The sequence below is a fragment of the Struthio camelus genome, chromosome 5 (assembly GCF_040807025.1).
Source record: "Struthio camelus isolate bStrCam1 chromosome 5, bStrCam1.hap1, whole genome shotgun sequence".
In the NCBI taxonomy this organism is placed as follows: domain Eukaryota; kingdom Metazoa; phylum Chordata; class Aves; order Struthioniformes; family Struthionidae; genus Struthio; species Struthio camelus.
Window position 1 is genome coordinate 49,595,625 of NC_090946.1, and position 12,960 is coordinate 49,608,584.

Consider the following 12,960-nt stretch of genomic DNA (forward strand, 5'->3'; position numbering starts at 1 on the left):
CCTGTTTTGGCCAGTGAGAAAAGAACTACCCTGGAGATGAAGATGAAGAGTCTTGCTGGGTCTCTCATCACTCAGAAGACTGTTCCAAGAAGGCCTTGCCATCCCCTCGTTTTGTTCCTTCATAAAATGTGTCCTTTAGTTTCAAACAGATCTTTATAGTTTGTGCTTCATTAAGTCTCTCCCCATTCCTCCCCCTTCTATTTTTTTTTTTGGACTCTTCTTCAAAGAGCTTGCAGGTGAAGATTTAAAAGACAGAACAGAGAGAACAGGAGCTTCTTCCAGTAGTTCTGAGCCTTGGCTTTGGACAAAACAAAACTAAAAGTTGGGCAGCTTTCCTCAATGAAAGAAGTTATTAACGGTCTTTGCACCAAACCTAGAACTTTATCATGAACTCAAAGCTTGGGAAAAAAAAGCAAGAGAATACTGTAACAAACTTCGTACAGAGTTCGGTCTATTAATTGTTTCATGTTAGATATTCTATGTGTTTACCTCAATTGAAAAAAAAAGAATGTTTTTGCTAGTATCAGATCTGCTGTGGAATTGGTATTGTATGTCCATGAATTCTTCCTTTCTCAGCACGTGTTCCTCACTAGAAGAAAATGCTGTTACCTTTAAGCTTTGTCAAAATTTACATTAAAATACTTGTATGAGGACTGTGACGTTATGTTTTAAAAAAAAAAAAAGGTGTTAAGTCACAAAATGCGGTAATAAATATTTCATTTTTGATTTTTTGTTAGGCTTTTGTGTTTTTAATCATGCTTAGGAGAGACTGAAGTTATTGGGAAAGATATCTCAAAAATATTTCTTATCAGCATTGAGAAGAAAGTTTGGAAGTAACAGAAACAAGCCTATCATCAGCATTAATTGAATAATTGGATGAAATAACGACTGAGAACTGAGGTTTTATATTTCTGCTGATTATAAATATTATGTCTATATCATACAAGATTAAACAAAACTCCAAATATTCTCTCATCAGATTGTTTTTCATAGAGCTATATCTAATATCTGTATTATCTGTCTGTTAATAAGATGGATGTTCAGTTAGAGTTGTGGATGCCCATAATCTGACAAAACTAGTAGGCCCTTTTGGGTTAAAGGTAAGCGTGTGTGTGTGTGTGTGTGTGTGTGTGCGCGCGTGTGCATGTGTATGTGTGTGTGTATGTGTACACGCGCATACGTAATCACCACAGACTTTAACTCCAGCTATTTAGCTCAGAGATGAAGAATGACTAACTCCGGACTAGGTTCAGAAGTTTTAGGAAGAGAAAAGCAGCTTTGAGTTTAATGAGAGTTTTACCTGTGTGAGCATTGCATAATCCAGCTTTTGAGATGTTTTTATTGCTTTTCTTTTCTTCCTTTGTTTTCAAAAGAAAAAAAGAACCCATCAACTAATGAGTAAAAATGTTAATTTGTCATTTTAAATATAAATAGCTGATGAAGAATCATGGATGAGGGTTGGGTTTACTTAAACAAAAGCTTGTAGCATTTTGAAGCAATTAAAGGAGAGTTTGAACTAGGGAATAATTGTTGTTAGAAAGTTGGCCTCATTTCACTACACTTAGTGGCACTATCAAGTCAGTGGGAACAGGATGGGGCTCAACGAGAAGAGGAAGGTTCTGGCTTTATTTCGGGGGGGGGGGGGTGGAGGGGAAGAGACGTGGGAATGGGATTGAAATTATCTTAACTTTCTAGGAAACAAATGTTACCGGTTTAACCATTTGTAAATTTGTAACCCCTGCCTTCCTTCCTCCTCCTCATTCCAAATGGCTGGTGTGTTATTAAAAACTTTGACTGACAACTTTTACCTTTGGAATGTCGAAAGACTTTCAGCCTAGTAGTTAATGTTTAATTTCTGAGCTGAGTAAATGGACCCACGCTGCTGGCAACAGAAGGGAGGATGCCAGTAGAATGGGTGTGAGGATTTATTTAGCAATCGGGTCCCGCTTTGTAGGCGTCTTTTTAAGGCATTCGTATGAAATTTAAAGGATGATGAATTCCACATTTGGCTTTCATGCTTTCTGTCCTGACTAAAATCGCTTCGACCCTTGAGTCCTGTAAGAAGAGCACACCCCGGGCTCCTATTTTCGAATTCTGTTATTTTTGTGGATGCGGGAAAAAGGAAGGCAAGATTTGTTTGTTGTGTTTGCATTTTAAAGGGAAGGCTTTTATATATATATATTTATATATATATATTTATATATAAGTACTTTATTTGCTTGCAGATCTTGTCTTTATATTTTTAGGAGAAATGTCAGAAAATGTCCTTGCACTGGTAGAAGGAAACTGAGCAATTTATCCTTAGTAGGTTATTGTTTTTATGATGAACTAAATATCTGTATTGCTGTGTTGTCTTTTATTTTCTTTTATTTTCTTTCCCCCCCCCCTTTTGAGCTGTGCTCTCCGTGAGATGTGTTGCTGAAATCCAAGGTACAATAGCGTGGAGAGATTTCTCCGTCTGCGATATACTGTTTAGTATGGAAGGTTCCGATTTTGGTGTTTTTAAGAACTGCTCAGCTGTCAAAAGCAACCAAAAACGGGAATAATGTTTTGACAGCGGTATGGTGTGAAAGGAAATACTGTAGCCTGAATAAAAATCGCTTATGCGCTGGGAAACGAAGGGTAACAGAAAAACACCTTTTGTTTACACATACACATGTTTATAATCCCAAACTTCCATTTCTCTGAGCGATTCTGGGCTGGGAGTTGTAGTCACCACAAATGAGGGATTTTTCTTCCAGATTTTGCTGCATTTAAGGCGAAGAGAGGAGGGAAGCGCACCTCCGCCGGCGCGGCCGCCCCGAGCCCTGCCCGCCGCAGCGTGCGGGCGCTGCGGGGCGAAGAGCAGCTGCCGGGGAGCGAGGCGCTCCCGCTCGGTCACTCCTGGCAGCAGAGAGCGAGGGAGAGAAAACTGACCCAGCACAGGTTTGCGAGGGATGGCGGGGGGGGGGGGGGACGGGGGGGGGACACGGGGAGGGGGAAGGAGACATGGAAAAGCATGTGGCAAATTTATCTAGCAGCTGTCACAAGATGGAACCCGTTTTTCCCATCCGAAGCAGCGAGTGCTGGTACACAAGTTCCCTGTTAGTCCGGCAGTCCCGTAATTTCAGGAGGAGCGGGAGGGTCTGCCCTGCAGTGCCTTTGCGAGGGGACGATCCGGAACCGCTAACTTAACTACACCTTTCATGTAGCTTATTGAGAGGAAATCCAGTGGATCCAGGAAAATTCCCAAATCCTTTCCTTACACGCGGCTGCTTCCAGGAGCTGTGTTTAGAGGGGCAGGAGAGGGCTTCACGGTCTTAGAGGGATATCTCCGCCCTACAAGTCTTCCTTGCCGCGTCCCTGGGTTAAATCAAGAGAAAACGGGGTTGGCTTTAAAGCCTTCTGTACTTTTTGAAAAATAAAACCCGATGGCGCTGGACAAGCGATAGCCTGCTACCAGGCAGGGGAAGCCCAGCATCTTTGAATGGAGAAGGACTGTGTGAGATTAGAGGCGGGTGAGGGAAAGGTTTGAAGGCAGATTTTAATATTAATAGTTTTGGTGGCGAGAAAGAGACAGACAGAAGGGAGGTTGCTCCTCTGGGCAGAGTCTCTGCGACAGTGATGATGGATGACCCCGCACAGCCAAACAACTCCTCCCCTTCATCCCCACACGGTGTCAAAGCTACTTTACTTGCAGCTTTAGGAATAAAATAAATAAACACCCTCGGCCCCTTCCTCGCATCGATTTATGGATCATTATGAATCAATTACTGCCTCAATATTTTCGTATTTGCTTATATAAAAAGGGGCTCTACGGCTGGAAAAAAAACCCCATCAATCTCTGCTTTAGAAAGAAATACAGCATCTTCCCATATAGCCATATGACTAATAAAATACTAATAATTCGAGTTTAGCCACTTTCCAAGAGTGGCTAGCCCGCGGAGTTATTGAGGTGATGGTGGGTATTTTAACTGCGCATCTTAAAGAGCGACTTTCCAGACTAGTGGGTTTTACATTGCACGTAGAGAAAATACCAATATACCCATACGATGCATGCAACCTCATTATTTAAATCTCTCAGGAAAAAAAAAAAAAGAAAAAAAAAGAAGTAAGCTCCATCACAAGCAACCCTCCCTCCCCCATACAGCTTAATGTGGGTGAGAGTGAGAGGGGCTCGGGTTGCGCGCCTGCGGGGCAGGACGCAGAGCGGAGGAGAGGTTTCAGCAAGGACAGAAAGTGTGTGAAGTTGGATTTCTCTCGCTTTCTCTGTATTCTCCCATTTGTAGCAGTGTTTGAAGATCTCAAGGTGTTTCTATGGCTACCTTGTGTATGTGGGAGGGTCATATGTGGGGGTGCCCAAGAGAAAAGGCAGCTCTTGGGTGATCATTTATCAATGTCACCCACATAATGATTCTCTCTGCAGCCTTCTATTGATGAGGATAATTACATTAGCTCAGAGTGACTGATCAATGAAAAACCACCAAACAAAAACTTCTTTACTCTTCTATAATACCAAAAACCGATACAGAAATAAGATAGAAAGCGAGGGTGGGATTTCCCCTTCCTTTCCTTTTAGCAATGATTTTTTTAGCGAACAAGGAAAAGTAAGAAAATTTTATAAAATTAGTCACCTTTTTAAAAGAGGCTACCATTTTGTGAAAATGTTTCCTTAAATCTCTTGTCATCATTCCTTGCCTGGTAAAGGCAAATCATTAATTTTAATATGAACTGCACTGCTGCTTCTCTTCTACATCCAAAATCCTTTCCTTCTACACTTGTGTTTAGAGAATTGGGGGAAGGAAAATAAGTACGATTGTCTGGAGCTACGAAGAGGATAGGGAATGCAAATAACTTCTTTCACAAATGCAGTTGTCTCTCTATTTGTCAAGTTTTCTTTGCTTTTATCACTTCGTAAGTGATCTCTATTAAAGATGGAATATTGTCTCCCTAAAATGCTGTTATATCGGTGAAAGTTTGCAGTTAAATTACGATTTCGCTCTTCTAGAGTTAAAAATCAATATTTTCTCAATTAAAGGGAATTTTAATGCTTTTACTTGGGAGTTGTTAAGGGCGCCGTAAATTTTATTATAATGCCTCTAAGCTCCGAAGCCCTGCCAGTGGACAGGTTGATATTCATGTTGTTTTTTGGGGAAGAGCTTGTTGCTGGTTTTGTTCTCTCCATAAAGGGCCTTCTTCAGAAAGCTCAATCATTTTGAATAACTGCAAGACAAACTGATGCGGAGGGGGCGGCTCCGGGGAGGGGGGGATCATGGCCATTTCTTCTGTTCTCTACTCTCCACTCGTACTGGTGATCAAATCCTCCCGCTTTGGGAGACTGCTAAATCTGCCTTAGTGTATTTTCACAGGGCGAAAAGAAGGTTACTCGGTTCATTTTACCGAGGAATAGAGAAATGTTTCAATCTAGGAGCACGTGTTTCTATCTGGGAGCACCTCTCGCTCACAAAACTTTTAATCGAGCTGAACACACAGAGCTGTGCTAGGTACAGCTCCCAGTGCTCCGTGTGCTCGGTAATAACGAGCTGTCTGTTCAGCCATTGTACAGCATGCAGTGCTGTTTAAAAGATCTTTCTTTAAGCACACGTCGTGCTAATAAAGAATATATCTGTTCCTGGTGAAGGCGTTGCATTTCTGTAAGCATCTACTTGCAAAGATGGCTACAAGTCAACGTTTGAAAGTAAATGGAAGTCCGAATCAGACTGGTAGAGATTTTTTTTTGCCGGTAAACTTTGCCTTTACAGGCTACCGCCTGGTAAAATCCGGATCAGGAGGCTGATTCTGAGCCCATTTACGTGGAGCTAATTCCCTGGGCTTCAGAAGAGTTTCTCCTCGGGCCGTGGGATCAGGAATAGGCCCCTACCGCCTGGTTTTGTCCGGCGCGTGTTTAAAATTCCTTAAATTAGCTCCATGAAGAAACAGTGCAAACTCCTTTGATTAAAGCGGCTGCCAGATTCTCCGAGATTAGGAGCGAGAGAACGCGGAGTAGGATGTATTTATTATTTATGCTATAGTCCACTGTGAACAGTTGGAAGGGGAGGATTAAAGCGTGTGTTTGAAAGAGAGAGAAAGAGAAAGAGGGGAGGAAAGAGAGAGAGGGAGAAATGGAGAGCGAGAGAGGTGTAACACTTTCTGTGCTCTGGACCAAGCTACTTCACGTCTCCCACTCGCTGAGCTCCCCCGTGCAGCCATCCCGGCGGCGTGCTCCCTAACCCAGGGGCGGACAACTCCTCCTCCCGCTCGCTGCGCGAACAAGCGGTGTCCCACATCACTTCATTAACGAACCTACATTAGTAACCTGATCTCTCTGATTTTCAGCGAAGTTTTGTATTGTTCCGGCTGAGTCTTGTGCGTGGCACTAAACACATTTAGTCCTTGAGAAAGGGAGGGGGGGGATGTCTTTCCACTCTCAGGCTTATGTGTCTGCGTTTGGAAATGCAGGGCAAAGGGAGAAAAACAAAGACACAATCTAGTTCTCACCGAGCAGGTTTACTTTAGGACCTCACTTTAATGGGGGCTGGGGACTGGGCATTCCAGCCGTTGTATTTGTCTGAGACAGAGATGGGGAGTCCGGGAGCCTTATTTTTCTGCGGATGTGGATCCCTAACACGGAAACATTTTCAAATATATGAGCCTTGAATGGACAAATACTCACTATTAATATGGGACATGGACGAGTGGCAAAAAAACTGAATGGAAACTGTGCGGTAGCTTTGGGAGAAACTAACGATGTGCTTCAGCTCTTGCCATTACAGGGAAGGAGAGGGGGGGAAACCCTTTCTGATTAATAACTAGCAGGGTAATGTTGAGGGCTTTTTCTGCCCGATTGCCTTTTTGAATTAGAGCCGATTTCTTCACACTTCAATAGGGCCTGTCTCTTTTAAAATGACTGACAGATTTGTTTCTCCTTTTTTCTCTCCCTGAGACTTAATGATGTAAATTTTCTAATTAGTTAAATCACGTTGCTTAAAGGCCTTAATATTTACCGGGCAAGGAATGATAGTCGTGTTCGGATCTCTTGAAATAACCGGTGAAATAACATTAGGCTTTTTAAAGAGGGAGGGGGGAAGAGTGGAGGGAGGGGTGGACTGGGGAAATATAACGTAAAATGAGAGCTAAAGTTCAGCCTGGAGCTTCTTCCCTCCTCCCCCACTCCCTCAAACCCGCTTTTATTTTTCAATCAGCTAAGATTTAATTAGGAGCCCCCAGGCCGGACGATCTGATATTTTCTCATTAGTTTCCCATCAGTAATCTTGAGTGTTAGATTGGCTTAAAGGTTGTCAACATTTGACCAATTTTATTTAAGGCAAAGAAATCACGCATTATAGCTCCGGGACCTGAGATCTGAAAATAAATCCTGCCCGGATCAGCGGAACTAACAGGCGAAAAAAATGTTGACAATTCATCGTTGTATTTAATAAGTTGCATAATGTATAGTACACAGAGAGAAGGAGAGGGGTAGAGGGAAATCCATGCAGTGAAATGCATGTATGAGGTATCCAGCACGCCTGTAAACGCGCGCACCTTCACGGAGGGTTGCGATAAGCACTCGGCAGGTACTCGGGGATGGTAAAGGGCGGCCAGACTGGGTTGCACGGAGTGAAGGTCTGGTGCTGTGCAGTGCTGGGAGCGCCGTGTGTGTGTGTGTGTGTGTGTGTGTGTGTGTGTGTGTGTGTGTGTGTGCGCGCGCGCGCGCGTGTGTGCGTGCGTGCGCGCGTATGTGTGAGTGTGTGAGTGCGGTGCGGGTGCGTGTGCGAACGCCCCGCTCGCTCCCAGGCGCAACGTTGGAGCGCCCCCTGCTGGCCGCGCCGCGCCGCGCCTGCTCCGCGCCGCCGGCCCGCCCGGGCAGCCGCGCTCGCCGCCGAGGAGGAGCCCTCCCGTCCGCGCTGGGCGCTTAATTACACAAATAAGGGATTAAATAGACGGCGCACAAGGCACGCACACACAGGGCCGCGCACATCCACACCCGCGTATGCCGCATGTGTTACATTAGAGCGTGCCCTCTATCCCATTGCCCCTCTCTCCGCGCCTCTCTTTTGGCCTCGGAGGATTACAATATAAGCTGTTTATGAAAAATGGCTTTTTTTTTTAAGAACATAAAACTGCTAATACCGAAAAGAGGGAAATAGTGATAACGAGGCTGAATACGCTTTTGCAGCCTCTGCGGTTTACTTTATGTCTCGTTTTTGCAGCGCACGCTGGGAGGGCAAACACCCCTTGGTCCCGGGCGCGGCGGTGCCGGCGGCCCCAGCGCAGGCAGGTACCCCACCGCAGCCTGGCCCGGCCGGAGCCGGCCCCCTGCCCCGCGCAGGCAACGCACCCCTGCCACCCTTCGGGCACGGCTGCAGGGCAGGCAGGGCTCAGGTGGCTGCCACCCAAACTTGGCACCAGATTCCCTGCTCTCCTGGCTGCCCTGGCTCCCACGGCCCCCTGCATCCCGTGTCCGCGGATGCACGCACAGCGCAAACACTTGGGGGGGAGTGCAAATGGCAGTCAAACACGACCAAATGAGTGTCACATGGTCCCGGTAATTTATAGGTAAGCCTGCGATTTTATGTTTGTTGAAAACACCACAGAAGGGTGAAATCAACAGATCTGGTGCGATTTCATCCTAGGGTTTTCCCCTTAGTAAGAAAAGGCTACTCCGTACGTTTCTCTCCCTTCGCGCGCGCACACGCCTTTGCGAGCACGGGCTAACTGACCCTGGCCATCTCCCCAAGTAGGCTCCGCGCTGTCAGCTCCCGCCAGCAGCCAAGTGACTGCTGTCACCGGGAGCTTCGAGGATGAAACCAGGAGGAAGCCGGGCAGGAGCGCGGGGTGCGGGGAGGCCGGCGCGGCTCCGCGGGCGCGCCGCGGCCCCGCGGCCGGCGGCGTTGGAAGCCCGACCCCGGCCTCGGCCCCGGTCCCAGCCCCGGCCCCGGCCCCGACCCCGGCCCGCCCCGTGCAGCCTCCCCGCGGGGCGAGCGGCGGCCCGGGGCGGCTGGCCGCGGCGGGAGCGCTCCAGCGCCGGCGGCCGCGGGACCGGCCCGGGCGCCGGGAGGGCTCTGCTCCCTATCGCGGAGGGGCTGCGGGTCCTTCGGGGGGGGGGGCCGGGGGGGGGGGCCGGGGGGGGGGGGGACTCGCACCAGAGCGGGGCAGGCTGCCCGCGCAGGGCAGCGGAGATAGGTAACAAAAGCAGAACACTGCTCGGAAGCCACAAACAAAATCATAATTCTCCCTCGTTTAAAAGGGAGCCCAGCCTCTGTGTATACTGGGGTATTGCAGTTAAATATTTATAGTTTAAAGGATTATTTCACCTATTAAAGAAAATCCCAATCCCCTCAAACCTGCGCCTAGCTCCGCTGGTTCAGGACTGTGCCTAGATAAAGTCCGGCTAAAACAATGCCTTGTGGAGGATCTGGCTTGCTGGATCAAGGCATTATTTGCTCAAATTTATTTTCTTTTAAAAATATGCCTGTAAGGGAATAGGAGTGGGTGGGAAGAGAATATTTATCAGAATACCAGAAGATACCTTTCTTGAAACAAAGGCAAGGGGAATCATCTCGATTGCAAATCCATCAGGCAGAGACCAAATAACAACATTTACAGGACGGCACTCAAAAATACATTGTGCTTAAACAACAACAACAAATGCTTACTACAGTTGCTACAGCGCAACTTAATAAAAAATTAGCCTTACTGACAGTCTTGTCAACATCTTAAGTAAATTATCATAGCGATGGTCTTTGGAGAAGAGAACCCACACTCCTTGCTAAAACACCTCCTATCATTAATCTTAAACCACTTGAAGATTATGATGGAAAGAATGGGATCAGTAACCATTATCATCTCAAATTGCTGTTAAAAACTCCGCTGTTTATTTTTGCAACCAAAGCAAATGTAACTGGGAAATGCAGAAAAGGGAAGAAAGGAAAACACAAGAAAAGCAGAACAATTGAGGCGAATCCTGTTGCAACCCCGATGATAAACACATGGAAAAAGCTGTTACTGCTCTGTGGATTGCTGGAATTTGGGTAGACATTAGAAAAATAAACAAAGCGATGGCTCCGCACCAGCTCTGTAAATGCAACGGTACATTCAGTGGAAGGTAACTTTTCAAAATTAATTGTATTTTTCTGAATATTCAGTATTTGCCTTCATCTACATCGATCATTTAATAAATAACAAAACTATTAAAAAATATACTCACACATTTAACTCCTCATATCTTGAAAAAAATCCTTTTTACCCTTTCTTACTGATAGTTTTGTATGCATTGCATGTTTTTGCAGTAATCCTCCAAGTAAAGTCCATAGTATCCTTTCTATGAAGATCCGACATACTCGAACAATTAGCTCAGAGGGATTTTTTTTCAGAAGGGATCTATGATTTTTATAGTAGTCTCTGCTGTTACAACTTTATCCCTTTTTTGAAATTCATTTTTTTACAGTTAAAAAAAAATACTCTTTTGTTAAACTAATTCCAGAATTTGGCAGAGAAGAGGGAATGTGCTGATTTAGGGACACTTGACCTGAAATGCTATCGACGGATCTTTACACCTTCACTGAATTCACAAATCGATGCGAATTGGGCACACGTCTGAATACGATCAAATTCAGATTTTTGAAGTTATTCTTTCAAAATGTAAAAGTTTACAGGAAGCTTTGAAACAACACGATGCACCCCGGTCGGCCCTCTTTCCTCCCCCCCTCACCCCTCCCTGCAAATAAAAAGAACGGGTTGCATTAAAACAGGAGAATGCAAATTAAAACACACTAAACAATTCTTTTCGCCTAGCAGAGCTGCATCTTCCTGTTTTTCCACGAAGATATATTTCAGCAGCGGTGTACAGAGACAGAAGCGGCCGGGCTGCTGCTCCCCCTTCCACGGGAGGGCAGGGGATTTGCTCGCGCGGTGCGCTGCGGTGCGCTGCGGCGCGGCGCGGCGGGACGCGGCGGGACGCGGGCGCTGCGCGCAGGTAGGCGCGGCGGGAGCCGGAGCCGCGCTGCCCGCTCCCCCGCCGTGGCCCCGCCGTGACCCCGGCCCGGAGCTGCGGAGAGGTGAGAGGTGACGCTGCGAGCCAGCGCAGACCTGGCCCTTTTAAAGCCACAGCTAATCAGTCCTCTCCTAAATTAAAATATAGGGACCAGAGGGGAAGCAATTTCGTTGCAAAGAATTTCCACGCGCTCACCGCGAACGAAATAGTATTAAAGTGAAGAAAGTACTCTCCACAACGGGCAGGTTTGTCACCAAGGAGCAGTTAGGTTAAGATAAACTCTAAAATTATACACACACTGTAGGGATCCGATAGCTCTACACTCGTGTGAGATTATGTACCACACGCACACGCAGCAATAAAATAAGGTTACTGACTTGTAGAAAAACTTTAGCTCCATCAACTGTACAATGGGGTGATGATCACAAGACGCTAAGCACTGGGCGGCTAATCGCCTACCTAGCTGAATAGTCACGACTTCCTTTATAATACGGAAAGAAACTGAAGTGGAAAAAAGTGATACATTTTCCGAATCAATTAATTTGTCCTCAATTTCAAGTTATTCTTTTATCACTATAAGAAATAAGGAACTAACTGTGGTATATGTGTGCGTGTGTGTGCCTGTGTGCCCCATGCGTGTGCTATATACATATATGTTTATGATATACGAGTATGTGTAATCTGAACACACAAACTGGCCCACAAACAGTGGAAATGGTGACAGTTCATTTTTTCTCTTTAATTAGGAAATATTCCTTTACTGTCTTGGCACCCATTATTTTTTAATAACTCCATAGAATCTGGAGGAGAAGGATAAATGTCTGCTGCAAGTAATCTGCTCTAATGCAATTATTTTACTAGGTTAATATGTAATTGCAAGCACAACATAGGAATGGCCATGAATGAGATGTAAAGGGAAAAGTAAAAAATAAAGACTACTGGAGGAGTAGTAATATTTAAAGCCATATATACTAGAATAGGTCGTAGTATGAAATGGCTGGCTTTGATAGCATAGCTCTGTCATAGCTGGATTACAAATAAACTTTTCTTCTATTTTTTAACGTGTTTCAAGCAGCAAAGCGGTGGTTTTAAAAGACCACGAGTCAGTCTCCTGACTGCTGGTAGAGTTAATTTAGGTGCGGAGATCACGGAGCCGAGCGAGAAGGAAATGATTGATTTCTCCAGAAAATCCTTTCCTGAAGCAGCCACAACCAGCCACCCGACGCAGGTAAGCTGCTGCGCGAAACTATTTTTAACTGAACAAAAGACGGAGCAAACATCTGACGTCAGGGATGAGCACCCCGAGGGGGGGGGTCCGGGGCCGGGGCCGAGGACGGGGCTGAGGCCGCCGGCGGGCCCCGCCGCGGCCCCCCGCCCGCCCCGGCGCAGCGCCGCGGAGCCACCGGCGCGGCGAGCAGCCCGGCCTCGGCAATACGCCCTCTTGGCTGGTGCCGGGCGTGTTAAAGAGCACGGCACGGACACCCCGGGGGGCAGGGTTGTAATCCGCCAGGATCAAGAGAGGATTGAGGCTGAGGGGAACTGGGGGAAGTGCGGGTTAAAAAGGTGACAGAGAGCAGGTACGGCGTCTGCTGGGAAAGGTCAGCGGTCCTGCTCTTGCTAAAGCTGTGCCGCAACTTCTTCTTCTTCTTCTTCTTCTTCTTCTTCTTCTTTTTTTTTTTTGTTAAGATTGGAGGTTGCTTTTATCCTATGAGACTTTGCTATATTTATCTGCAAGACATCCAGAGGATTCAGACACTTGGCAAGCAGGCATTGCAAAGGGCAGGCTCAGCGCTGTGGCTGGTGTAAGACTCGCACACCCATCTGCTCGGGGACAAAGACAAGTGTATTGACAACCAAACTCTCTTCCCGAGACCTCTGTGGATGAAACTTCTGCACTGATGGGGACGTGAATAAATACAAGAAACGCTGTAAGTTCAGCGGACAGAAGAGGCGTTGGGCTCGCTTTACTGCTACCTTTATCCACTGGC

The 12,960-nt window shown here is 46.3% G+C and overlaps 1 protein-coding gene and 1 long non-coding RNA gene across 6 annotated transcripts in view; both read left to right on the top strand.

Annotated features, from left to right (window-relative positions):
- Positions 1–731, top strand: part of MEIS2 (Meis homeobox 2) — a 173,009-nt gene extending 172,278 nt beyond the window's left edge. For all 5 annotated transcript variants that reach the window (XR_011141546.1, XM_068946316.1, XM_068946314.1 and 2 more), the window contains one exon: positions 1–731. This exon is cut by the window's left edge and continues 705 nt beyond it. The gene's annotated coding sequence lies outside the window, so the exon portion shown is untranslated.
- Positions 732–1,895: 1,164 nt separating this feature from the next.
- LOC138067490 (uncharacterized) lies at positions 1,896–12,923 on the top strand. Its single transcript, XR_011141547.1, has 4 exons — positions 1,896–2,126; positions 2,742–2,925; positions 12,048–12,200; positions 12,659–12,923. It is a non-coding gene; the product is annotated as an uncharacterized lncRNA (long non-coding RNA).
- The last annotated feature ends 37 nt before the right edge of the window (positions 12,924–12,960 follow it).